The sequence below is a fragment of the Patagioenas fasciata genome, chromosome 3 (genome assembly GCF_037038585.1).
Source record: "Patagioenas fasciata isolate bPatFas1 chromosome 3, bPatFas1.hap1, whole genome shotgun sequence".
NCBI lineage: Eukaryota > Metazoa > Chordata > Aves > Columbiformes > Columbidae > Patagioenas > Patagioenas fasciata.
In genome coordinates, this window is record NC_092522.1 from 9,298,787 (window position 1) to 9,326,765 (window position 27,979).

Sequence of the window (27,979 nt, forward strand, 5' to 3'; positions counted from 1 at the left end):
AGGTCCCTTCCAACCCCAACCATTCTGTGATTCTCTAACCCCAGAGACAGAGAACTTGTTATTACAGTCCCTGCAAGAGGAGGCACGCAACCATGGACAGCCGAGAGGAACAGTGTGGACAAGTATCAAGCAGATTGGAGCTTCCACTGCTCTCCTCTGAACCGGTCAAAGAGGGTTGTGTAGATGAAGCACACAGAAGCCAGACTCAGTGTGCTGCAGTACAGTATTTAGGATGCCCTCAGGGAGAATTAACACAAATGAAAGTCACACCTACACTGAGGTTGAAATAATAAGACTATAACCTGCACAGATGACAAATGGAGAAAACTGATAAAAATAAATCTTTGTGTGGTTTATTCCCAACAACAAACCACATTTTTAAGATATCTGAAATAAGGCAAAATCTACCCAAGCTTACAATGCCAAAAAAGCTTTTGGTTTGGGGCACTTGCAATATAAGCCAAGGAAATAGTTATGATCTATTCTTACTCAATAACCTCAAAGATGGGATACTGCCACATGCTGAGTGTCCAGATAGCTTCCTTCACATGAGGTGATCTTAGGTTCAGCCTCCCTCCTCCTAAAACAAAGCCATCAGAGTCTTCTGGCATGCCTCTCCTGCTGACCATGATCCATTTTACAAGCCCTGCTTGAATACTCAAAGATAAAATTACTTTAAAGACTAGCATTAATAGAAGACTACTGCAAGGCTGGATACCTGGTTTCATCTCCTTTTTTTCAGTTCTTTCAGAGAGGACATCTCAATTAAACAATTCCAACTGCTTTCCACCATGGCTCAAGCTCAGACTGGATTTCACCCAGCAAACTTGAGCAACAAAAGCCAGCTTCTCAGCAGTCCATGCAGGCCTACTGCTGGCAGATAGCGCTCCCTGAGATCTGTCTTGCCCTGACTATCCTTGAACTGCAGTCCCCACGCTATCTCTAACCTTGCTTGGTTTACTAGTGGTGTAATCCCCTTTCCGAATGCTCAGATCAAAATACTTCCAGGCATGAGATTAGTCAGCTGTGGAGATCCCTCTCACAGCAACCTGCAATAGCCACACTGCTCGAAGCTTTTAAAATAAGACTGGACAAAACAGTGAAAAGCTACTTTAGGGAAAAATCTTGCCTCTAGGAAAGAAGAGTATGTTGACCATCCTTCAAATACACTGCTGAAAACTGTATTGTGATAATTTAACATTCTTTGACGTCAAGAATGAATTTTACACAGACCCTCTTGTTCCCTCACTTGTGGATCCACTCTTCAAATTATCTGTTGATTAAGCCAGGATACAAACTATCCTTTCTTCTTAATCTCTTTACCTACACACACAGCATTAAGAGAAATATAATATTTCATCCTTTTCCTTAGTTTCTACAGATTTTAACCAAAGCCAGAGAGCGCAGTTTTCCTTCAGCACATGGGGTAAAAAAAAATCTTGGGTGGTCACACTTAAGTTAATGGAATTGTACCCATATAAAAGTGGTAAAGGTAAACTGAGCCCTGAATCAGATTTCAAGCTTGAACAGACTAGCGAAAAGCTTGTGCCAATGATAGCATATGGAAAGTATACAATAGCTGCCTCATCAAACTGGGACGCTATGTAGAGATAACACGATACTACCACCATGTACTTGGCTACAACAATATAGGCAGCACTGTAATTACAATAATGACCTCCTAGAGCTATTGTGTCTTTAATTAAGCCTTTGAGAGTAGGCATTTGCCACTTAATCCTAACTCACTGTAACTACTGCAGCGTATCATCTACATTTTCACAAAGAATTACTGTGTCATATTTCTGTCAGAAAGATGAAAGGGAATATTTTAGTTCAAGTGGCATTTACAGAATGAAACCGTATGAAGTAAGAGGCCCATAGATGTCCTTTTAACAGCACTTCAGACCAAGTAAATGCTTCTGCTCCCTTTCTTTCTCCTACTACTCTGCTTCCTTCCAGCATAAACTGGGAGAAAGCAGGCAGGAGGGGCTACACAGAGCCAATATCACACCTGATTACACGGATGATAAAGCTGTGACAACAGATTTTAACCAGAATACAGTGCACAGCAGTGCCACAAACTAACAGTTTTCAAGTTGCACTTAACTCTTTACCGCTCATCACAACCCAAACAGCAAACTGTATTTATTGGTGCCCACCAGCTCTCACTGCACTGTCTTTGGAAGGCAGAGCTTTCCTGAGACCCCTTTGCGTTCTGAAGAGTTTTGAGCTAAAGCAATATTCAGTGCAAACAGTTACAGTTTTCAACATCACTAACAAATGGTTATTTAGGGATATCTTTCTAATAATGGTTCTGCACAAGTGAGTAATTATTTTAAAAAAATGCATGTGTGTATGCAGAAGAGTTTCTGTCTGTTATCTGAATGGCACTGCTGTTAACTCAAGCACAGAGACTCTGAGTAGCTCTGTCAGTTCTACTTTACTTTAACAGACTCACAGGCACCGGAGATGAGAACAATTTTCTGCTTGTTTATCTGAGGGATTCTTATTCTAACTGTGGAAACCTGACTCAGCCTAATTTCCACATCTTTTCAGTGTCTCCTTTGATATGAGTATTTTCACTTCGCTTTACGACACCCCTCCGTCAACTCAAATACCACATCCAAACAGTTTGATGAATAATTAAACCGAAACTAAAAAACTATGGAAGCAGGGGAATTTAAAAGTGATCAGACTCTTCTGTCTTTCTATATCAACACAAAAGACTCTCAACGCTTTGGTTTGCCATTGCACACCAGGGAGGAAACACACATGAGATGATCCTAACTTCTCCCTATAAACAAGGCAGGGCTTTTAGTCAACAGTCAGTGCTGGTTTAGCTCAAGTGCTCTTATTGCTGCTGTCTTTCCAAAAGTACCCATATCCCAGTATCCTACCAGACACTGATGTCTTCTCTGAGCTTTCCATTATTTGTTCAACTCAGTAAATTCAGTTACTTCCCTGGCTGGTCTGTAAAACGCTGAAAATAAAGCATTGCTTGCATTAATATGATATGATATTGAATGATACACACAGAAACAGCACCAGAAGTCTTCTCCCTTGTCATCAGAAACAGTTACGTATCTCATGCAAAGTCCGATTTTATTATTGTCTTTCTGACCTTTGTCATGCTTGTTCTTCCCTTTTACAAGTTCTTTTCATGAGGCTGGAAAATGCACACCGTTCACATTACAAGACAGATGTCAACACTTGCCTGAAGCTTCTTCCTTTTTCCTGTCCCTTTCTTTCCTACCATTTGCTGGAGTGTTAAAATATTATAACCTTCCCAAAGCGATCTTGATAGTAACCCTCAGTTGCTACAGCATGAGAGAAACAGATGCTGAGTGGTTCTTTTCTGCCACTTCAGGTGTAAGTAATACTACTATATCAGGTACACAGATTCTAACCACTTGCCCACACACCATGCAAGTTTAGTGATGTAATCAAGGCTGACACTGATTGGGGAAAAAAAATGAACTAAGTTATTTTGCATTATAACACCCAATGCCTTATTCATACAACAAACCAAATTTAGCACACACAAACGGAAAGGCTTAACGATAGATACCTGTTACATCATGGACAAGCTACCTGTAGAAAGATAGTTAAAGGAAAGATGTTTGAAATGGTTGAAGAGAAGCAACTAATTCAAGCTCTTCTAACACACAGAATCATAGAATGATTTTGGCTGGAAGAGACCCTGAAGATCATTGAGTCCAACCACAACCCAACTCTGGCACTAAACCATGTCCCTAAACATGTAAACATGAGGAAGGGGCTACAAGATTGGTCTATAATCAGCACTGCTTGGTGGGTACCACACAAAAATAAGTTGTTTATCAAAAGCTGCATTCCTACTAGCAATGTTGTAAACAAGGCCTGTTCTCTTGTGACTGAATTGAGGATGACGAGGAAAATGACAATACTTTCTAAAATTCTTTGTATTTCAACTAACCAAAGGAAAACAAAGTCAAAACAAAGCTTCCAATATTTCTGCTCAGTACAAGAAGTCCACAAAAACTATTCCATTTCATTTTTTTATTAACCCTTTCTTATGGGCAGCTAATTGTGACATTAAAACACTTTTTTTCCAAAAGATTCAAAAGCTCAGAAGAAAAATACGCTGACTTTTCAAATTAAAGGTATCACTTCAACATTTCAGAACGCTTCTCCTTGTGATTCCACTTTAAAATAATAACCCACCATCCCCGTGAGGGAACAGCAATGCGATAGACATATCTTAAATTACTTTCCTAAGGTGAGAGAAAGGAGTTCAGCCTTCATGAACCAGCCCACTTGCCAAGGCTTTTGCATACCACCCTGAACCAGACCCTTCTCTTCAGGTTTGATGTGAAAAGGTCACTGGCCTTTTATCTGGAGAAGATAGCCCCTGCGAAGTCCAACCAGCTCCTTGTTTCATCTGACACCAGTACAACAGCCTCTGCTCTGCTGTTACACGACAGGCACCTCCAAATGCCTGATCACATATCTCTCTACTACGACTTGACAGGCTTACGGTGTGAAGGACGTGTTAGAGCTCATTCCATTTGGAAAAGAACATCTTTAACTGCTGAAATTGTATATCCCTCTCTCTAGAAGATGTGCTAAGTAATTGTGAGTTCCTCTTGACAATTAGAAGCACATCCCAAGACTCACCATTGATTTCAATGAGCTTTGGATCACGCACACATTTGCCAAATGAGACTATTTGGGTTTAATTTCTTCAAGGAATTTAGGCTGAGTCTGTAAATGCTACAACAGTCTCAGGCAGCAGCACAACACAACCTGCAGACTCTCATGCTTTCACACCTTAAGCAGGATGGATTTCCTCACTCACATATTGCCCTCTTTTTAAAATCTGATTACATGACGCAAAAATATTTTATTAATAAAATTATTTTTTCTTCACAAGACAGGTATTTTTAATTCCATAAGACTAAATCATTCTTTCAGATACTACTTCTGGTCGAGCTCTGAAACAGTTTAAAGTCATCCCATGAGTGTGAAACAGGTATCTTCGTGGAGATTTCTGAAATTCTATTATCTCATAGTGTATGTATCCCAACAAATAACCTTATGATCCCTAGGAACAGGAGGAGTCAGTGAGCTTGGGGTTTGGTGGTGGTTTTGGTGGTGGTGGTGTTTTGTTTGTTTGATTGTTTGCTGCTTGTTTTTGTTGTGGTTGGAGGGGGGCAGGGGGGGATTTTTGTTGTTGTTTGGTTTTATTTTGTTTTTTAAATACTTTTTTATCTGATTTTTGGTAGAAATCCCTTTCATGCACTAAAGATTAGGACAGTTTTATGCACTTCAGGCACACAAAATACCACCAGGGATTCCATAGGTCAAACCTTTCTGACCAAAGAAGCATCTACCTCTTAAAGACAAAAGTAAAGCAAAAGTCCAAATTAAGTATATGACCAGTAATAAGAAACGAACAGATACATTCAGGTGTGAGCTCAGCATCTACAGAAAAAGCAGCTTTAAGAAAATACAGAAAAACCTGTGGGCAGGCAAGGCTGAAGGGGATGGGACAACGGTCTGCCAATGCAAACAAGGCTGTTGCCAGTGGTAGGGAGCTAATCTGTCTTCCTCCATGGCAAATAGGTCAAGAAGTTATATGCTTAGGTTGCAGAAGATGGCACAGATTGCTGCAGCCTGGAACAGTAGAGGGTCTACCAGTGGTGGCCTTGAAGACATTGCTTTCTCCAGAGGAGGATCCCACCTGCCAGAGATTTTTGCTATTGATTTTAAACGCATGAGGATTTCTTTCTTGTTGCAAACTTCCAATTGATGAGGAAACACGGCCTAAGAAGGTGCATTTTTGCCGAAGAGAATGCAAAACCTGTGGTGACAACGTCTTGTGAAAGCGATCCAGCTCACCAGTGACAGCGGAAAGGTGGCGAAAAATTCCCCACCCCCAGTATTCTATGTTGTACGTTGTTATATACAGAGCTGCTCTTGTTGAGTTTGGAGTGAGCCACCTGGAAAGGAGACAGAAGCAGGTACTGATATTCCACTAGAACATATTGTCACTGCTAGAGCCAACTTACCATCACCAAAACTGCCAATTATTCCCAAGTCACTGATACACTATTTTTTTTAATCCCAGAGAATGATCTTCTGCTGGAGGCTTTTTCACACCCATGACTCTGAAGTCTCCCTGGTGGCATGTTGGCTAATTAGCAGCAAAATCCATCTCTTGATGAAATAACAGTGCCATTGAAAATTATTTCTACAGTTAGAAAAAATGCTTAATCAGGCTAGAAGGAGCAGCATCCTAACACTTGCACTAAGCACAGGGAAGAGGTCTACAGCTAGCAATTAACAATGATGAAAAGGACAGTGATTTAAAGCATATTGCCATGACATTTTTATCAAACTAAATGAGTTTGCTCGGCCCAGCGGCTGCATATGCTTATTGTCATTTAGTGTTTGGATAGCAACACATCAGGCACTGAGTATCAGGAGGTGCCGAATTTAATAAGTCATTTTGACACTGGTGTGAAACGAGCAAATCAGCATTCTGAGGAATGTGTTCACACTCTGAGCAGACAGGCAGACATCCTAAGCATGTGAGGTGACACCAATCAACAAAAAAAAAAGGGGAGGTGGCACAGAGAGGGAGAGAGAGATGAAAGCCAGGAGAAGAAACAGGCAGCAATACTTTGATGAAAAACTAGTTCTGTCCTGTCTCTTGGTTTGGCTGGTTGGTGTCAACAAGGCAGATTTCTTTTCACTAAGGCTGAGACACGCTGCATATCTTCGACGGCATAAATCTCATGTATTATTTAAGCCCTACATGGATTATCTCAAATGAACTAAAATTAATGTCATGGAAACCTTTCAGGCCTTTTTATTGCTTTAGCAGCAATGCAAAATTCCTGCCACGTGCACAGTTAATCAAACTTGTTTTTAAGCACAACAAGGTTGGCAGTGCACATGTGCTCTGAGAGCCGCTCAGACACATTTCTCCCCGAAGCCCAGAGGAGCTGTGCCTGTGTAAGCAAACTAAGGCTCTAGCTTTTCATGGCTTTCAAAGAGCCGGCAGCAGTTTTGATCCTGCTCCTCTGGCCTCTGCAGATTGGCTGCTCGTTCCATCCTTCGCCTCCCAACCCTCTTTATATTCTCTTTACCTCAGGGTATGTCTGTAGTGCAGAGGTACCCAAGTTAGCTATAAAGCTTGCCCACTCAGGTGCTGCTGTAGATGAGGCTGTGTGGAGCTCAGCACAGACTAATTTACCCCTGTTGTCACTAATTCATTTAAAGCTAGTTGTGTACCCGACAGACTCACTCCTCACATTCATCCTTACCCCCAAAAAACATTGGTCCTAATTCAAGAACCCTTTCGCATCTTGAGATCTATCTCAAACTGCCTTAACTACAGGGCTCACAAATTCTATCTTCCCCAGTCCTGGATGCCTAAAAATTAAAACAGTAAAGTCTCAGGAGAAAATTGTCATCTCCTTACCTTGCAGAGCATCAGTAGATACGTTAGGACATGATAAAACAACTGTTACGAAGAAGAAAAACGAGCCACTTGGGATATAATGTAGTGTAGGAGCAGCATTACAGAGATGTGGTGGAAAGGGAGGAAGAAGAGAGATGAAAGGATCCTCTTCATATGTGCTGTAAACGTCCCATCAACCAAAGTGTACTTTTTGGACTGACTCCATCCGCCAATTTGGAGTTACACTGTTCCCCACAAAGGATGAAAACTTTGAGCTATCTGTGAGTAAATACATCAACAAAGCAAAAAAAGAAGAAATGAGATACCATTGCTACCGGAATCAAGTAATTCTATCAATGTGTATAACCCACATTTGATGGGGTGTCCACTAAAAAACAAGGATAGTTATTATCTTGCTGGGTTGATGGGAGGTCTCAAGAGAATAGCGTCAGGTTTGCAACACCAGATAAAAAACAGACTGAGATGATCTCCTTACTTGTCACAGGAACTCCTCAGACACTGCTGCACCTGGTCCAGTCACACACGACATCAAAAAACTGATAGCTACCGGTTTCTCCCCTCCACCCCCCAAAACCAGTGACCAGGACAAACACAGTCTTCAGTACAGTTTCAGCAATGAAGCAGAACACAAACATTTTGGCCACAAGCCTCCTGCAAAAGATGGTACTTCATGGCTTGGAGAGATTCAGGAGATGGCACCTTTCACTTCAGCAGGGAAAAATGCTCACCAAATTTCCTCGGCCCTCACACACAAGTGGGGCACAGGCTGGGGGGCATTTTTCAGGCTCGAGACGTTGGAATTCAGCTTGCAGCACATGATGACTCTGGGTTATTAAAGTTAAAAGTGTGTTATATTGGTTGTTGAAGTTTTCAATAAGGACTGAAACAAGAGCAGGAGGGGCTCTGGGACCACAAAAGTCCTCATTACAGGAAGAGCTGTATATGGTGCTGGACATAGAGTGAGGGACACACAGCTGTGAAAGACCGAGGGAGCAGGAAGAGGACTACTGAGCATGCGGACTCGCAAGTGGGTCAGAGCCATCCAGCCAGAACACGCGAGGAGAAGACAGGTGGGAGCACTGGTGGAGGTCTTGGTCTCTTCTCTCACATAGCAAGTGATTGGAGAAGAAATGGCCTCAAGCTGTGCCAGGGAAGGTTCAGATTGGATATTAGGAAACACTTCTTCATGAAAGGGTTGTGAAGTAATGGAACAGGCTGCCCAGGGAAGTGGTGGAGTCACCATCCCTGGAGGTGTTTAAAAGATGCGTAGATGAGGCTTTTAGAGACACGGTTTAGTGCTAGAGTTAGGTTATGGTTGGACTCGATGATCTTAAGTGTCTCTTCCAACCAAAATGATTGTATGATACTCTTCTCATGGCCCAAAAAACATCGCTCTTCTAGGGTTTAGTTGGCTAAGCTAAAGAGTCTAGCTGGCTGAGTCCATGGTCAGTTCCTTCACTGATATGACCGGTTGTGAAGAAAGCCAGAAGCAAGAACCTTCCCCTACATTTCCCTTGGGAAATGCTTTTAAGCTGAGGCTTTACCACCTTTGGTAACTGTCAGGGAGCACTGAGTACTGGCTGCCCTGTGAAGGACAGGAATCCAGGATCAGAGCAGGATAATAAAACAGGTACCACACACTGACCTCACCAACATGGAGTTGGGATGGAAATCTGCAGGTCCAGGTCAAGATCAGGGCAAGAGACAGTGATCAGGGTCAGACACAGCCCAGTGATCACCTGCAGTGATGGGGTGGGTCTGATGTCAAGCCAGGGAGCCCATTCAGCAGGTCCTGGTCAGGCTCAGAGCTATGGCAGCACGAAGCTATCGCAGATTCAGAAAGAGACTGGACAACACCTTCAGACACACGGTGTGAACTGTGGGGTTGTCCTGTGCAGGGAAAGGAGTTGGACTCAATGATCCTTGTGGGTCCTTCCAACTCAGGACATTTTATACGGCTACTGCAAGGCTGTGATGGGGCACGGGTCAGGATCAGCAGTAAAGCCCAGCTTAAAAGCAGTTCCCAAAGGAAAAGAGGGGCAGGACATCACTTGTAGCTTTCTTCACAACAGCTCTTATCAGTGAAGGAGCTGACCTTGGGTTCTGCCCACTAAAATCTCTAGCCTAGCCAGCTAAACTCCTAGAAGGAGGCTGTGCCCTGAGCCTGACAGCTCCAATTTCTCAGGCCCCACATCAGTCATCTCTCACTCCTACTTACAGGAAAGATCATAAGAGAAAAAACAGGGTTTGATGGACCAGGTTGTCCACTCCATTACTACGCATTGTAAACTCTAGCAAGACTGAGGTAGAACAAAAATTGCTGAAGGCAACACCAGTGCCTGCGACAGCAATGTTCAAATGCCACATGTCAGCTGAGGAAAGTAACTTCTCTGGAATTCAGTCTCTTCTCTGTGACCATGAGTTGCAAATATTTTTTAAATTTTCTTTAGTGTTCAGAAGCCAGTTTATCTATACCCTCAGTCCCTGCAGGGAGAGGAGCTAGAGCAAAACACAGAGAGGGAGGACTTCTAAGACCTACACATCCTCCATCCTTGTTTAACTTGAGGGCAGGGAGAGAACTAACTATGGACCCAAACTGAACATCACTTTGTTCTTTCATCCTTCATGGAAAAGGTACATCCAAACATCACACCAAAGCTGCACTCTTTCTGTCTTCAGGCTGCAGCAGTTTACACAGCCCAATTTCAAATGCCTCGCACCCTCTGGAATGTGTAAAAGGTGCAATAAAATTTTTACTAGTTGAAATTGTAATAGACTTTTCCCTCTTTGGTCTTTCTTCCCACACTCTCTCCCAAGACCTTGCAGTTCAGTGTGTGGGCAGCACAGCCTTTTCCCATCCCGTTGCTGAATTGCAACATTAATACTAGGCAGCAAAGGCATATCAGCCCAAAATGAAAAGGCAGCTTTTTTGAGACCTTCATGCTGAGTTAATACCTTTTCCTTCCATGTAGTTACACTGGCACTAACTCAGTGCCCAAGAGGGCACTGAGACTACGGCTGTCTGATGGGAAGATGGTGCTAAAGCAGCTTCCTGGTTGGTGGCCAGATGCAGCATGAACACTGCACAGCGTCCTCATGTCCCTGAAGAAGAGTAAGAGCTTTTCCCTCTTATTTTCTGAGCTGCTTGCATGCACAATGCTGCACAGCATGAAATCCAACACTGTCCCTAAGTTGCGTCACCAGAGGTACAATGAGGTCATGTTGTGGGTAAATGTTTCAAAAGAGATCTAAGACAACCTAAATGAGGACCTTCCACTTGGGAAGGAGCACGAGTGCACAAATACATCCCTTTGCTTCCAGCTTAAAATGAAACAGTGGTGATACCAGAAACACTTTGCAAAAGACTTGCAGAGTCTGCAAATACCTCTGTTTTGTTCTGTGTGCAATAACCCATTTTGTGCCTGCTTTTTAAATAGTGACTTCTCCCTACTCCTAAATAGCTTGTTGTTATGTTGCCTTATTCCAGTCTGGTTGCACCTGCTAAGTATGCTCTAAACCAGGAACACCACCCAGAGAGTAAAGTACTGTTCAAGCTAAATAGGAACAGCACAACTTAAGCCCCAAGGGAGATTTACTCACCACATACTCAAGCCCGAACAGCTCTAACTTGTCACTCTCTCATTCTGAGGTGGAGAGATTGGAATATCAAATCCCATCAGGAGATGCCCAAGCATGCTCCATATTTTTTCCTTTTTTTCCTTTTAGCCTACCATAAAAAAATCACAGTTTCTCCATTGTTGGGGGGAAAACAACAACAACAACAATACCAACAGCAAAACCCACCTGATACAATTCAAACATTGAAACCAGTGACAAGTGAGCCACATGCTGGATTTTGTTTTACTAAAGCAGGTACCACAGATGGAACAGAGAGTAGGTTTCACTTTACATGAAAATGGCTCAAAATTCACCAAATTATGCAGCCTAAACATACAACTCTGCATGCATCAGGTATTATATAGGCAAAAGCAAGTAAAAGAATGGCAGATGGACAAGCGTATGGTCTCCTGTTCAGTTTCCAGTCAAGCTATAAAGATAGCTGCGTGGTTTCCCTCCCAGACTGGCAGCTTTTGGAGTGACAAGCTACAGTGTGGTCATATACGACACAAGAAGGTTTTACCCATTTCTAAGGAAGAATAGATTCCGAAATGCCGGGTTTGGCACGGCAACCCTGGCTGTACATACAAACTGAGTATGAGAGGCTGGAGAGCAGTTCTACGGAGAGGGATCTGGGGGATCTGGTCAACAGCAAGTAGAACATGAGCCAACAGTGTCCCTGGAAGCCAAGAGGGCCAACTGTGTCCTGGAGTACATTAAACACAGCATTGCCAGCCCAGCAAGGGAGGTGATTGTCCCGCTCAGCTCTGCACTTGTGCAGCCTCACCTGAAACCATGTGTGCAGGTTTGGGCACCACAGGATAAAAAGGATATAAAGCTACTGGAGAGGGTCCAGAAGAGGACTACAAAGTCAGTGAAGGGTTTGGAGAGGAAGCCGTATGAGGAGCAGCTAAAGTCACTGGGTTTGTTCACCCTGGAGGAGACTGAGAGGAGACCTCATGGCAGCTACAGATTCCTCACAAGGGGAGGAGGAGGGACAGGCCCTGAGCTCTTCTCTGTGGTGACCATTGATAGAACCTGAGGGAATGGCAGGAAGATGTGCCAGGGGAGGTTCAGGTTGGACATTAGGAAAAGGTTCTTCACCCAGAGGGTGGTGGAGAACTGGAACAGGCTCCCCAGGGAGGTGTCACGGCCCCAAGCCTGACAGTGTTCAAGACAACACCCTCAGACACACAGTGTGAACTCCAGGTTGTCCTATGCAGGGACAAGAGTTGGACTCAACGATCTTTGTGGGTCCCTTCCAACTCAGGACATGCTATGATTCTAGGATTCTATTATTCTAAAGGTGGTGTATGCTGCTGAAACACTATTTCACATTCCTGCTACAAGCAACTTGAAGATATTAGTTAAAACTTCCAGGACATTACAGAGGTAAGAAAGGTCAATTTAGAAGCATCAACGGGTCGAGTCTAAAAACAGAAAACACACCCTCTTGAGTGCCTCCTGACTCCCCAAGTAAACATCTGCTGGCCAAGGGGACAGCACTGTTATCAGTTGCTACTTGGACCTCCAAAGGCAATTTCACTGCTCTGCCATTAGCTGAGGAATTATACTGGACGGCACAGAAGTCAATGCTGGAAGACTGGAGACCTCCTCCAAGATGATGGATCTGTCATCATCATGAAAGTCACGAAAGATGAGAAGCAAAAAGAAAACACAGTCTAAGTAATAACGCAAAAGATTTTTGTTTTCTTTCCTCCAGGTCTTCACTAACAAAAATAATTTTGTTTCCTGAAGACCATGCCTGGGTATTGCTAATGCACAATCTTCTACAGCATCCATTGGAGGTACAAATATAGCACTGCTGCTTCCTACTGAAACAGGTTGGGAACTGCCCTGTATTCGTTATTTTTTCTTGCTGGTTTAACTTTACTCTTGCTTTTTAAATATCTTATTTTCCATGGGCATTAAGTATAGACATTTCATGTTGGCTGAGGAACTTATATGATGGGAAATTACATTTTAATGATTAGCGCACAAAACAAAAACCCCATATGGCAATAGAAAAGCTGGATTAGCTAGAACTCCAAGTGGATAACTCAGTGTCCCACACAGCTGCTTTCTGGGTCCTAAAAAGGGATTGAAGTTAAAGTTGTACTAACTATACCCAGGTGTAGAATGAGAGCTGGTTTTCATTTCTTTTCAATCTGAACGAAAGGACTGTTCTTCAGCCCAGATTAATTTGTCCAGAGGGCCTTTAAAGGGTGTGGCTTTAATTTGCATCTGGCTTCGGTTTCGGGGTTCCTAGCAGCGCTACTTTTATGAACTCTTATCAAATTAATTGAGCACTCATGCATAACCCAACTGGGCACTCATGCGTAAATTAATTGGGTGTGCAAGCGTGAAGAAAATGGGTTCTCATGCATGAATCGATTGGGCACCCATGCATGAATTAACTGGGCATGCAAGCATGAGCTAATTGTGCACTCAGGCGTGAACTGATGGGGTGCTCAGGCGTGAAGTCACAGGGCACTCAGCCATTAGCAATTCAGGTGCTCACGTGTGAATGCAGCAAACCCTGCAATTTATGCCCAATACATCCTACATTCGCCTCTGTGAAAAACACACAGGCACTGTTTCAACATCGATCCATTATAAACTCTACTTTCAACATCATCACAATCTTAACATACACCAATTATAAACTCCACTCTCGCTCCTGTGGACCGGGCAGTAGGAATAAGCGCTGTACCATGCACACGTCGATGGGCACAGCAATACAAGCTGCTAATTCTGAGCAAGAGCCTCCCCTTCGTGCTGAGCGCTTGTTAACGCTTCCTTTAGCACCCCCTTACTCTAAAACAGAGACCCACTGCTTGACTGCCCAGCTCTGCCAAGTGCTTCTGGGCTCTCTGGAGACCTGCGTGGTAGATACAGTCCCTCTGCACCCCACAGCATAGCAGTACGCAGCTCTCCTGGACCCTGCCAGCAACACTGACTCTCCATGGAAGGTGCTCTGGGATCTCCAGTGTTGAGACAGCCCAGGCTGCAGGTCACTGAGGCTTGGAGCAGAACCCTTGCCATCATTTGCCAGTCACCTTCCTGTCCCTCATGACCTTGCTCCAGTAGCTTCAAACCCGCCATGTCCCACCTGCTTACACACTGTCCTCTCCTACTCCCTCACCAGATATGATGGACTCACCACAACACCCCAAATTCTCAATATCAGAATCAATAATTCCTGAGCCTCCAAGTCACTCAAATTACTCCTGTCCCCAGGCAATGCCAGATCTGTGTGCTTTCTGCATTCCCCACTGTTTACTGCAATGTGCAAACAGCTTTCACGGAGGAAATTTTACTTAAGGCATTGTCAGTTAAAAGAAGAAAACATAAGTAATTAAACACTTAAGAAAGCACCTTTTCTCCCCCTTTCCTAGGCTTCACTTAAGCCAAATACACCTTCCTAATCTCAGCTTCTCTTGTTTGCACTACAGGTTATACTTGGTCCCTCCCAACAGCTTCAGTGAACTGGTGAGCGATGCAGAAGTTTGGGGCTGTGTACACAACAGTTCCTTCTGTCTGCCACTGCTTCACGTGTCCCACTGGGTCTCTTCCCCTCTCCCTGGCTTCCCAGTGTCACTGTGCTGGCATAGGTCATCCATGGCTACAGTCATTCAAAGTGTCCCTGCCCTGGTGTGGGTTGTCCATTGGCTGCAGTGATTCAGGCAAGCACCCCTTGAGCGTGGAGCATCCTCTTCTATGCACGTCTTCTCTGCCATCTTCCTGTCTGCATCCCAGCATCTCTCCATGCTGTCTGTACTGGGGTACTGTGGGCTCCTCTGAGGGTCTGGCATTTTGGGACATCATATTAACTTCAGAGCCAGCTGCTACCTGCACACGGCAGGTCTTGGCCAGCACCCATACTGGCAATGCTGCAGCCTCTGGATCACAGAATCAGAGGACGGGTGGGGTTGGAAGGGACCTCTGGAGATCATCCAGCCCAACCCACCTGCTAAAGCAGGTTCACCAGAGCAGATCACACAGGAATGTGTCCAGGTGGGTTTGAATGTCTCCAGAGAAGGAGACTTCACAGCCTTTCTGGGCAGCCTGTTCCAGGGCTCTGGCACCTCAAAGTAAAGAAGTTTCTCCTCATGTTTAGATAAAACCTCCTGTGTTTCAGTCTGTGCCCGTTGCCCCTCATCCTGTCGCTGGGCACCACTGAAAAGGGTCTGGTCCCATCTTCTTGACACCCACTTTTCAGATATTTATAAGCATTGATAAGATTCCCTCTCAGCCTTCTCTTCTCCAAACCCTGTTTGTCCAGTCTGGCACTCATGTGAACTCATGGTGCACTTGGGGGGTGGACTCCTTGGGTGCTCATGCATGTACTAATTGAGCATTCATGCACGGGTAAATTGGGTGCTCATGCAGAACTAATTGGACTTTCAAGTGTGAATTGATTGGGCTCTCAAGCATGAACTAATTGGGCACTCATGCATGAACTATTTGAGCAATAAAGCATGCACTAATTGGGCACCCATGCGTGAAGTAATTGGGTGATCAGGCATGAACTAATAGGGTGATCATGCATGAGCTAACTAGGGGCCCCCCTCATGCATGGACTAAATTGGCACTCATGCATGAGCTAATTAGGTGCCCATGCATGAATGTAGTAAACCCTGCAATTTAATCTAATACCTTCCACCCCTACCCCCTACAAAACACATATTTAAGAGCTGTTTCAACATAAATACACTACAAACTCTAGTTTCAACATCCTCACAATCCTAATATACAGTAATTATAAACTTCATGCTTCCTCCCTGCAGAACAGACAGTAGGGATTAACATTGTACCAATATGTACACATGCTCTCTAAAATTTCATTTCTTGCCCCACAAACCACATTACAGTGGCTAATATCATACAATCATTGAGACGGGAAAAAACTCCTAAAACCACAGAATCCAACTGTTAATCTAACACTATGAAGTCCACCACTAAACCATGTCCTTAAGCACCACATCTAGACAGTCAGAACACTTTACCCATCACAAACTCTACTCTTTGTCCTGGTAGACCAGACTATATGGGTTAATGTAACAAAGTACATATGCACTTACTAAAATTCTACCCCTTCCCATGGAGTCAGATTACAGGGATTATCATAATCATCACAGTCTTCACCCCTTGCCCTTGGGGACTAGATTACTTGAGTCAACCTCATCACTGCCTGTCTACACATACCCTTCCTAGACCGCAACCCTCATCTCCACAGATCAGACGGGAGGGGTTAATATTGTAACAACCTAAGTGCACATGTGTTATTATGCCCCTCAGGACATAAATCGCAGGATTTACTGCATTCATGCATGAGTGTTCAATAAAGTCACACAGGCATGTCCAACTAGTTCATGCTTGAATGCTTGATAAATTCATGCATGAGCACCCACTAAATATGTGCATGAGTGCTCAATTAGTTTACGCATGGGCACACAAATCCTTCACACCTGAGTGGCCTATCAGTTCATGCATGAGGGTCCAATCAGTTCATACTTGAGTGCCCAATGATTTCAAACACAGGCATGCAATTAATTCACATCCAAGTGCCAAATTTATTCCAGACTGCCCAAGTAGTTTGTGCGTGAGTGCCCAGTTAGTTCATGCATGAGTGTCCTGTAAATTTATACTTGATTATCCAACTAATCTCTGCATGGAGGAATAATTAATTAATGCTTGAGCACCCAATTAGCTCACACACGGGCATCCAATTGGTTCAAGATGCCCCATTAGCTCATGCATGACTGCACAATCTGGTTGCAACATGATCCCTGAATTCATGCATGAGAACCTGACCATTTCGTGCATGATCGCACAGTTCTTTTGAGATGAGCACCCAATTTACTCATGCATGAACACTCAATCAGTACATGCATGAGCACCTGATGACCTCAGGAGTGCCACACTGGACACGTGTAGGAGACTTCAGCAGGGCCAGTGTGGGAGGTGACCATGAACTGCCCTGTGCAGATGGCAGCTGGCTCTGAAGCTGATATAACTGCCCATGGCATCCAAAAATGCCAAGCCCTCCGAGGAGCCCACAGTGCCCCATCATAGAGATATTTAAGAAACAGCATCAGACATGAGGGGAAGAGACACATGGGGAGATGGTAGAGGAGATACATGGAGAGAGAGATGGCAGTGATGATGTACAGGGGAGACCTGCTCATAGAACGAGGCCCTCCATGCCTGAGGGACTGTGGCCCATGGGTGGCCCACATCAGAGCAGAGACACCTTTGAGGGACTGTGGCCTGCAGGCAACTGGCTGCCTGAAAGCTGCCACAGCTGTTCATTGTCACTAATTCCCTTCTGCTGGTGAGGCCATGGGCAGTGCAGGAGAGTGGGGGTTGTATGCACAGGTTTGCTGCTGCTGTCTGCTTTCCATTTGCCTTCTTCCACTCCTTTTGAACCCCAGTCTTCCTGCTCTGGCATGGATTGGATGAAGGGCAACATATCATTCCTGTTCTCAAGACACCACTAAGTGATTTTTTTTCAGTCAGTGAAAACTGCACTTAACATCCTTCGCTGTCTCTTTTCTTAGTAATTATTCAGAGAGCCTTGCAAATGTTCACAGTGTTTACAACAACATAAAAGGTCAAGCCATATGGCCTCAAGAATGTGCACAATGCTGAAGAATAATGTTTCATCCCTAAGCAACAGTGCAAAAAAAACGGTTAGTTCAGGGCAATATTCACTACACTGCATGAAAAAAACAAAGGACTTAGATTGTTAAGCATATCTCACTACCTCCCAGACTACTCTTAAGCCATTCTGGCCATGCAAAGCATTCAGCAGTGCAACAGGTAGCCTGGACTGTATTTGGGAGCCTGGCCCATTTACTGCATGTTTCTGGCAAGATATATCTTAACTTGCAGCTGCCTTTGAAATGCAAACTACTTAGCAACCCATAACATGATGCTTTCTAATCTCTAAAATCCCACACTACCTACTAAAGGCAGGAGGCTTAGGCCTTGAAATGCCAAAGTGTTAACAGAGTTGCACTGACAGAAACAGCATTTGTTTGGAAAACTCATTGATACCAGATCAGGGCCCATCAGTGCCTATCAGCTGAAAGTCACTTCTCATGTTCCTCTCTCCATTGACTGGTGCACTTGCTGAGATGTCTCTCCAGCTATGCAAGTCAGGAGGGAAAAAGCTTTAAACTGATCGGAGGGAAAAATAAGCCTGGTTTGTGGCTATGTCTTGCCAATGCAGAACAGCTGGAATTTGTAGCGATGCTGGTTGTAAAACGACTTTTTCAGTGTGAGTTTAGAACTGCCGCACTTCCAGAGCCCTCTCTGTCAGGAAAGGGCGGAGTATTTCTTGACAGACAGGAGGAGAACATCTAGCCCATACAACAGCACCAGCCAAAGGTTTGGCCAAAAACATATTCGGAATCAGAGAGGAATGATGCCTCATGTTGCTGAGATTTAAATCCTGTGAGCATTGGTTCCTCTCCAAATATGTGCATATTGGTTTAACATGGCTGTCTACAATGGCAGATAATCATAATTTATGTCAGTTGGCATTCCTGTGTTTAAGGGAGCCTACAGAAGGCACTGGGACAAGAAAGTAAAAGAACCAAAAATAAAGGACTGGAGAATGGGAACCATTCTTTGTGTACTCCTGTCTACTGTTTGTGTTAAAACATAGTCAGGATTGACAGAGAAGATGGTTGGGCAGTCTGAGCACATACTTAGGGGCATGCTGCATCAATGGCCCCATGGAAAAGAGACTGCCTCTTCTTCTGCCAGGCAAAAACATGCTCCCACCTTGCCTCCCATGGCTGTCAGGCTACCTGAAAATGTTTGTGGTGGCAGCTCCATGCCTGGGCACCCGGGAAATGCAGTAATACGGTGCAGGAAGCCTGTCCCCACTCCTACAGGGTGCCTAAGTATTAATACATATTGGGTTTACATGGCAAACTAGTCTCCTGTGTTCTGGGCAGCCACTCTGGGCCCTTTAGCTTAACCACATTCATCTACCTCATTATCCAGCCCCAAAATTAGCATGGAAAATAAATAAACGCCATATCACAAGAGCCCAGTGTTTAAATGCACCCTCATTCCCTACCTCAACCCGAATCTCACATTCTGCTACAAGCTGACAAGATAATTGTTAGGTAATTACACTGTCTTCATTTCCAAGTGCAGCAAAGATGTAGCAGCAAGAGAATGTACTAGCATGATAAAAATTATATGTTTGTCTGCTTTTCAAAAATTATCCAGCTGGCCTGTATATTACCAAATAAATAGTGGGCTGGAAGGAAACAATGGCTGGAGGTTGCTTCAGAGCTCTGTTTGCTGCTCTTGATGTTATTGGCGCTTGCAGCTAGACTAATAAGGGTAACAACAAAGGGGAGCACTCTCTGCAGCTCTGCCTCCCTCACATACTAATGTTGGGGCAGCCCAGCTGTGACACCTGCTGCCACCATTGGCACATGGGGGGCACAGCGGGTGCAAGAGAGGGATGGGAGAGCTCAGGAGGCATCCCCACTCTTTCAGCAGCCAAATCTCTGGTAACAATAAGGCAACTCCAGCTGCTTCTATGCTATAGTTATTGCAGACTCAGTAGGTCTAACTGAATGAACTTTAAAAGCAGCTCAATTCAGGAGTGCAAACTACACCCAAGACGAATGATGTGGCCTGCAAATATCCTGTGGAGAAAGGTTGGCCAAGCTGCTGTGGCTCTCTTCTGCCAGCATTCAAGTGAGACAGCTTGACATTAGTTGTGGCATGTCCACATGAGCAGAGGTGCCATGGGAGAATGGCTGCTCTTGCACTGAGGTGTTTTCGCTATCACTGATACCACGACAGTACTACAGAGCGGCTATTTCATCCCTGTAGCTCTGTGGACAAAATGCAAGATGGATTGGTGAGTTCCACTCCTGGTCAAGATTTCAGCAACCAGTTATGAAGGACTGCTTTCCCTGCTGTTTACCAGAAAACACAGTTTTATTGTTCCCACAAGGCACTGCGCCAATTCAGCAGGAGACACCAACCCTTCACAAAGCCCAGCCCATGAAACTACACAGATTTTAGTTCCATCCAGGTGGTACAGCTGCTCAGGCAGACACGGCATAAAAATCTGACTAGAAACAGAATTTTGGTTTGCTTCAAAGGCATCAAAAACGTCTCCACTTGGATCAAAAAATTCATTTTTGATCTTCATATGAAATCCTTGAAAAACCCTGTGTGGAAATTTCATTTGCCTTCTCAAAGACCTTGTAAGAGAACAGCATCTCAGTGGACAAGCCCCCAGCATGTCCAGCTACCTTCTGTAATTAATTTTCTGGTTTGTGACTGTTCAGTGAAAAAATCAGCAGTCACAGAGGAAGGCAGAGAAAGGTCTGAGTCTCCGGGGTCTGTCTGTATTCTCTGAAATCCCACACTATCATATAGTAATCAAGTGACTTTGCTTCTTATATACTTTAAATGCTGTGTATCTTATTTGGTCATGAGTTTCCTCTCAAGCTATAAAGCATCCCAAAGCCCAGAGCTGTAACACTTGAGCCACCAGCATCTGGTTTGATGGCATTACCAAGTGCTGAGCACAGTTATATCTTGTCATTCAGTTGCAAAGCTTGATGGCCAAGGCATTCGTGGCTGCTGATGCCACAGGAACTTGGTGCACAGCAGTGCAGCAGCTCCTGCATTGTATGCAACAGATTATTTGGGGGCTTCTTTTGCTTACTGACATCCAAATTTTTCAAAGTATGCCACTTCCAGTGGTTGTCAGTCACTGGAACAGGCTGCCCAGGGATGTGGTGGAGTCACCATCACTGGAGGTATTTAAAAGGTGTTTAGACGGGGCTCTTAGGGACATGGTTTAGTGCTAGAGTTACGTTAGGCTATGGTTGGACTCAATGATCCTGAGGGTCTCTTCCAACCAAAATGATTCTATGATTCTACAGTAGGAACATTTTTACTCTCCAAGGTGAATATTTAGTTCAAGATGGAGCAAGGTGTTCAGAGCAGGGACCCTAAGTTTTCCTTATTCAAGAGAAGTGCTCTTAGGTCTTAGAAAGCCTGAATCTGTTTGTTAACCTGTGTGCCTCTCCCCTCCCCTTCCCAAGCCCTCAGCTTTCATGAGGGACTTGCCTAAATCTGAAACAGGAAATAGTTTTACATTTCCCATCCACCTCCATCCAACACATTGAAGGCACAAGTCCTTAATTAATGGGGACAATATCCTAAAACACTCTAAAGCAACCCAATGCAAACTTTTTCTTCCTGGGTTATTCCTGCATATTTCAGTTACTAGAATTTTCCGCTAGGGCTATAAGCTGATGATTGCTTTTGCTAATCATTGGTTTGATCATGACCTTCTGCTCTCCTTGAGGGACTCAGAAGTTATTCCTGGGGGCACAGGTGGGGTTGAGAAAGCACTCGAGCAGTGGAGAGTTTGATCTTTTGTGCTCCCCATTTCACTACATAATTTCACGTCACAACTCTTGCATTTGGTTGTGAGGACCAGAGATGGATTTGGATATTACAGATAGGGAGATCTGAGGATTCGTGAGTTACTGGGAAAGGGGGAAGAACAGAAGAGCATAGATTGGAAGGGGCTTGCAGAGAGGAGAATTTCAAGCCATTTCTCCCTGAAAGTCTGTTCCTTTTTCACTGAAAGTCTTTTTCCACCTGAGCTAGGCCTGTTAGCAAATCTGCTCAGCAGCGTCATTGGAATAATGACCTAGATACAGTTCAAGTAAACATTCAAAAAAGGTCACTTAAATCACTCTTCAATGGCACCTATTTCCTCCCAGTGAATATGCAGGGCCACAGGTGATAAGTGCAGCTGTAGACACTGGAAATGTCCACACTAAGTGAGATGAATATCAGCCTAAACATCTCAAAATCCTCAGTATCTTCATCATCTCAGCATTCCTGAGAGACATGGCAAGCACTGCTCTTGACCAAGTTAGGCAAGAAAAATCACAATGTACAACTTCAGGCCTAAAACTCAGGCTTAAAAATGGGAGCCTTGCTTTCCTATGCCATCACTGAAGCTTAACAGAATGCAATTCAGAGAAATTTCCTAAGCAAAGTGACTTGAGTCAACTCACTCAGGAAGTAAACTGCAGGAAACGGTAAATATATGTCTCAAGTAAATGTATATACCCAAGAAACTACATGTGCAATCTACAACATGTCTGTAACAAGTCAGTAAGTAGGGGGCCTAAACAAAGTCAGAAGCACAAAAGAAAACAACAGAAGCCTGAAAATAGTCAGAGAAAGAGATTCTGTAGTCTTTCCAAAAGGAGATATGCTTTTCAGTAGGTGCATCTTGATTTGGATTAAGTCATCATACTGGTTCCCCAGCAAGGAGCCTAGAAGCACTAAGATAGTCTGAGCTGATGGATGGAGCCTCAGCTGTTTCCCTCATTTCCTGCACTTTCCCTGTAAGGGGAATCAGGCACCTTCCTGGTTGGACTTCATGATCTTGAAGTTATCTTCCAACCAAAATGGTTCTATGATTCTGTGATTCCCTGTGAACCCTGGCTGTGTTCCCTCAGGAGCACTCCAAGACACACTGGCTTGTACAACTGGTAGTTCAGTGGGAAACCCTTAATGACTACACTCCTAAGGTAAGAGCTAGCACCTGAGCTGTACCGCCAGCTGCTCAAAAGGTCTGGGGAACTATCAGAATTATTTACTGAGATTAATCTCAGCATTAAAATGGTATGTATCAGAAAAGCTGTTAGTCACAGAAAGGTCTGTATTGTACTGACTGTGGGAAGAAAAAAAGGAGATGCTTCTTGCAAGGGAACCAACCTGAAAACCAGACCATACCAGAAAGTTTGTGCAGCTCGAGATGAGTCACCCTGCCCATGCACAAAATTCTCTACTGTTTTTCTGTTGTTAAAAAAAAAAGTCCTTTCTTCTGCATGAGGCTGTGCCACCAGGGCCACAAATAGGCATTCTGATGTTCATGGCAGGATATTCATTTGGCAGACTAGTAAACGGGGATGAGATTTTATTTATTTTTTTTAAGTCAAAGAAATGTATTTGCCTCAGCTTTGGTAGCCACCAGAGAGGTACACGTAGAGTAGGTCTAGGTCATCCTCCGGCTTTCCTGCAAGCCATCTCTCTCTAGAGATGAAGACACCACATCAGTACACTCAACTGAAGAGCTTTCATTTGACTTTTTTTTAGAGAGTGTCTGAATCCGAATGCCCTGAGCACCTACCAATGTATACACAATGCTACAACTTACAGGGTTAAATATATGAGAAATAACTGGGGTATATATGTCATGTTCTTTGTGCTGAGCTTTAAATAGTCTCAGCTTATGAACCTTACCGCAGCATCTCTGGGATATCTGGGTAACACTCCAGCTCCATCATTTGAGATGTTCTGAAGCTTCTTTTGTTTTGCACCAGGATATCTGCAGCTTTTCATCCATCTTCAGATACTTCCTGCATCAGACATACGGTGCCAGAAGAGAAGTGTCTGGAGAATCTTCTCAGCTGAAGAGATAAAGAGAGCACTGTGAGTAGACCAAAAAAATTCAGAACAACTTTATTTCAAACAAAGGACTGTTGATGTAGGACTCTAACCAAACCCCATCACCAAGGAGAATTTATCCCAGTTAAACTCAAGAGTCTGGCTGTGTATTGCAGTGCCACAATTTTCAGTTCAATAGCTTTGAAAAATAAACTAAGATTCTTGGCAGAAAGAGATGAAAAGGTGCAGAGGTAAAGGATTTTAACAGTCCCAGGATCTTTTTACTGACAGAGGGAGCGCCCTCAGGACATCTCCACACAACCTGGAAGAATACAGTAAGGCACCACAGCCTGCTTAAACCAAAGAACCTTGTCTCATCTGCGTAAGAGTGATGATATTTTTTCAGTCTCCTTGGTACCACAGTCCAAGAGCACCTTTAAATATCGGTGAAACAAGCAAACTGCTGCTTTGTTCACACAAGCCAGGGAAAGAAAAGGCAAAGTGAGGTCCAAAATCATGGATGACACCAATACGCCAGCTCCCTCAGAGTTAGTAACATTCATCCAGCTGAGGACTGAGCCCTATTCATATCTTGTTTTCCTCCTCAGAGGGGTAAATAAAGTTGCCATCACAGAAATGCTTTTGGGGTTGCCTTGTTAAAGCAACCTTGATGAACCTTGCTATTCATCACAGCAGCACATTTGAGCACTGCAGCCCCCCAAAAATCAAAACATGCCAGGATGTCTGTAATTCTTGATCAACATTTTTGAGTTTCCACTCTCCCTGAACACCACCCTTAGAAAAAGAAGAGTGGATGCCAATTTCCCTGCTGGTGCTTCCACCAAAATTGAGAAGCTTCGGCCAACTTAAGCTAAAAAATGTTGATGCTGTTTCTACTCCTGTTCAAAGATGCTTTTAGGTCCTGCAGAATTCTCGCAGGATGAGTAACAATAGAACAGTTGTGTCCTAAAGCAGCTTTCACGTGGAGCTTTGCAGCCCTTGACAGAGGACATCTCATTACCCACAAGTTTTAGTTCAGGCAAAGAAGTGATTTGTCCAAGTCTCTCGGCTGAACAGCAGCCGAACAAGGATAAGCCCAAGCCCTGGAGACCAGGCTTCAGTGTGGCTGCTTCACAATTACGTTTAACCCAATATATTTTCAATGAGGGACTTTCAAAGGAGGAACATTTCCTTTTTTTTTTTTTATTGCTCAAAACCACAGCTACCACATTGAGTCACATTTCTGAGCTTTAAAAAAAGCTTGCTTTCAACATTCCTAATTTTTACTGTTTATAAGCCATGACTTTACTGAACGAGTTGTTTTTTTTCCTGTGTAGTTGAATATGCCCTGTATCTAGAGGGTAATTTTGGCTTTAATCTGCTCTAAATGCTAGAATGTCGGACAAGTGAAGCATTTGATGGTGATGATAATGAGTAGCCCATTAAAGGTAATTTTTAAAAAGTTAATGAGCTCTCACTAAGGAATCGACACGTACTGTAATGAAAAATGTTTGCATAAAGAATATAACTTTCTTGCTATTTATTTTACTTTATAGAGAATCTATAAAACTTTTTAATATGCCTTCAATTAATTCAGCATTTAGACAACGCTTGAGTTTTATTTTCACTCTTGCTTCACCATAGTAGGTTACAGAAATCTAGTTTTCTAAGGAAAGCAACTGATATCTCAATTAATCACTCCCTTTTACCAGCCTATTCTCTATTGAATGCCCAGGGATTCAATTTTTACACACACCCCCACACACACTTAATTAAGGAAATTCAACAACAAAGTGATTAGTGATAATGACTCTGGTGATTTCTTTAGCTGTGTGGTCACTGTTAGCCGCTATTTGAATTTACCAGCATAAATAAAGCCCTTCAGTGACTAAACAAAGTTAAAAGTAGCAATAAATTAAGCCTGCCATGTACACTTGGTTAAACCCTTAGCCAACATAAATACAAGTGGCCTTTTGCTGTGATTTGCTTGGTATAATGACATCATACATTTCCAAACAGAACATCAAGCCCACAGCCAAAAAGCCAACACAATTCCCTTACGTGAATCAAATTGCAACAATCTCGAGTTTGTTGCACTGACTGTTCAGTTTCTGGTTTCTATGTCCTCTGTTTTCATGTGACCACGTTATAAAATAATCTATACAGTGATCTCAATTTTGCATTTTCTGCATGATTACATTTTGGCAAGGGGACTCCCTATATCATCTCTCTCTGCAGGAATGCTTTGAAAATTACTGAGAAGTCAGAACTGGCCAGGTCAGGCTCAAATCCAGCCTTGTCCTCCTGAACCAGATCCTAGAAGGAATAAAGGCTACAAAAGGCTGTGTCCAGAAACACACAGAAAAGCAACAAGCGACACCTCAAGTCCCAGGCACAGGCTGTGCTAAGCCTGGGCAAGGCTGATGAAAGGGGCTCTGCCTGTTTGGATTTTTAGGTGGTGGAGAGGAAAACAGGGGGATCAAGAAAACTATCACACTATCTTAGATTTTCTCTAGGCAGCCCTAGGCCGTAATTCTGCTCACCATCTGATCCATTAGAGCGTCTCCCAGGGAAGGTGTTTGCACTGCAGGACAACACACAGACCAGAGACCCCTGAGCCGCCTTTACAGAAAGCAGCTTCATCGCCAAGAACAGCCACACCAGAGAGAACCCATCTCAGGACGGGTTCACCTAGTCCAGCAACACCAAAGTGAGCCTGGGTCAGAGGTACAAACCTCTGCAATGAGGCAGCACCTAAAACCTTCTTTCAGAAACAGGGCTGCTTCTCCTGAGGGTTTTTATCAGAGGTGTTGGCGGATGCTGACGCTGTCTCTGGGCTGACAAACCCCATCCTCAGGTATCTACATCTGGATCGCAGAGAAGCTTGGAGTCCTTGTGAGCTACTGGAATGGAAAGAAAAATACTCTGTGCTTTCTTCTCTTTTCCATCGTATTCCCACCTCAGCAGCAGCCAGGTTTAACCCAGAACTACAATTTACTTCTGAACAGCCATGCTCTTGTTCTGCAGCAACAATTTCTTCACTAAGTAAAGCAAAACAATTGAACTTCTTAGTGCAAGAAAGAATCAAATGAAAAATTGCATCACAGACATATTATGGATCCAGAGATGAGCAAAGGATGAAAGAGAGGGAATATCTCTCTGAGCCTGTGTGCACGACACAGAATTAAAACAGGGGGAAACTTAATAACCAATTGGTTGTAACTTTATGGTGTGGCCATAAAAATGGCAATAAGAACATTTTGCCTCAACTAGTTTTGTGCTGAGTTGTATAATTTTATGTCACTTTTTATTTATATCTTCATCGTGGAAGTTTTGTTGGAAGAGAAGCACTAGAAAAACACGGTGAGGCTGGACTTCACAACAGATTATACTTTTACAGTATTTTAAAAACAAAGAGATAGACCAAAGTCACTCATATATGAGCTTTTCTCTAGTCTCTCTTTATTCTCCTAAGGCTGTGCTGAGTAATGATTCTTGCATTCTAAATCATGACATATTAAGGATGAAAAAGACTACGTTCTTTTTTCTCCTCCCTTTCTTTTTATTATTCCTTTTGAAAGTCTGTAAAGGGCTGAAATATCATCCAGGCCTCTATGAAGCCAATCAACACAATGCTTACTAAGCACAACACAGAAGACGTGATCTATTTTTAATTAAGCCATCTTTGAACAATGCAATGTAAGGAACCTGCCTTTTGAACTGCAAGGCAATCAGTGAATGGATGGTGAGTGAATCAAAAGGAAACAGGAGGAAGAATTTGAAATACAGGGGGGCTCAGAGGAGAGTTCAAAAAATAAAAAGGAAAAAAAAAAGTTTTCTCAAATAAAGGAAAAATGAAGATTTTCTTACCATAATTTTAAGGGTACATTTCATTCCCTATTTTGACTCACTTTTCAAAGCCACATCAGGTTGTTTGTAGAAACAATGTGTTAGCAAATACATGGTTCTCCTCTGCCCGGACCATTAGAAACTGCAACATATATACAACACTTACTGATGTTTAAGTATCAATCAGATTGTGTATTATTTGAGCAGAGTACACATTCAAGTCCACTTTACACCGTTATGGAACAGACTAAACAAACCTGACCTCAGAGGTGACCCTCACAGGATCCCTAAAGATTGCAAATGTATAGTAAGGCAGCCACCATGAGGCTTTTACAGCCTGGTAATGGCATGCAAATGACACTCTGTCTCTGTAACGCAGCCAAATTCTGCAGTTGTATATGAGAGTAATTTCCTGAAGAATTTGGGGAAAATGTGATACTTTTCCTTTTATGTATGAAATTCACAACATCTCGTCCTTTTACTAGAGGACTAGAGGGAAAGGGCTAACAAACCTATCGCTGAGCCGTACTGTGCCCTGTAGCAGCACCTCTTCAAAACTCTCCCTCCACACGTGGT

At 43.5% G+C, this 27,979-nt stretch overlaps 1 long non-coding RNA gene across 1 annotated transcript in view; it reads right to left on the bottom strand.

The window, feature by feature from the left end:
- LOC139827500 (uncharacterized) overlaps window positions 1-27,979 on the bottom strand; it is a 326,600-nt gene that overhangs the window by 214,495 nt on the left and 84,126 nt on the right. Inside the window, exon 4 of the long non-coding RNA XR_011738121.1 lies at window positions 23,411-23,577. This is a non-coding gene — a long non-coding RNA (uncharacterized lncRNA). The remainder of the gene's footprint in view (window positions 1-23,410; window positions 23,578-27,979) is intronic.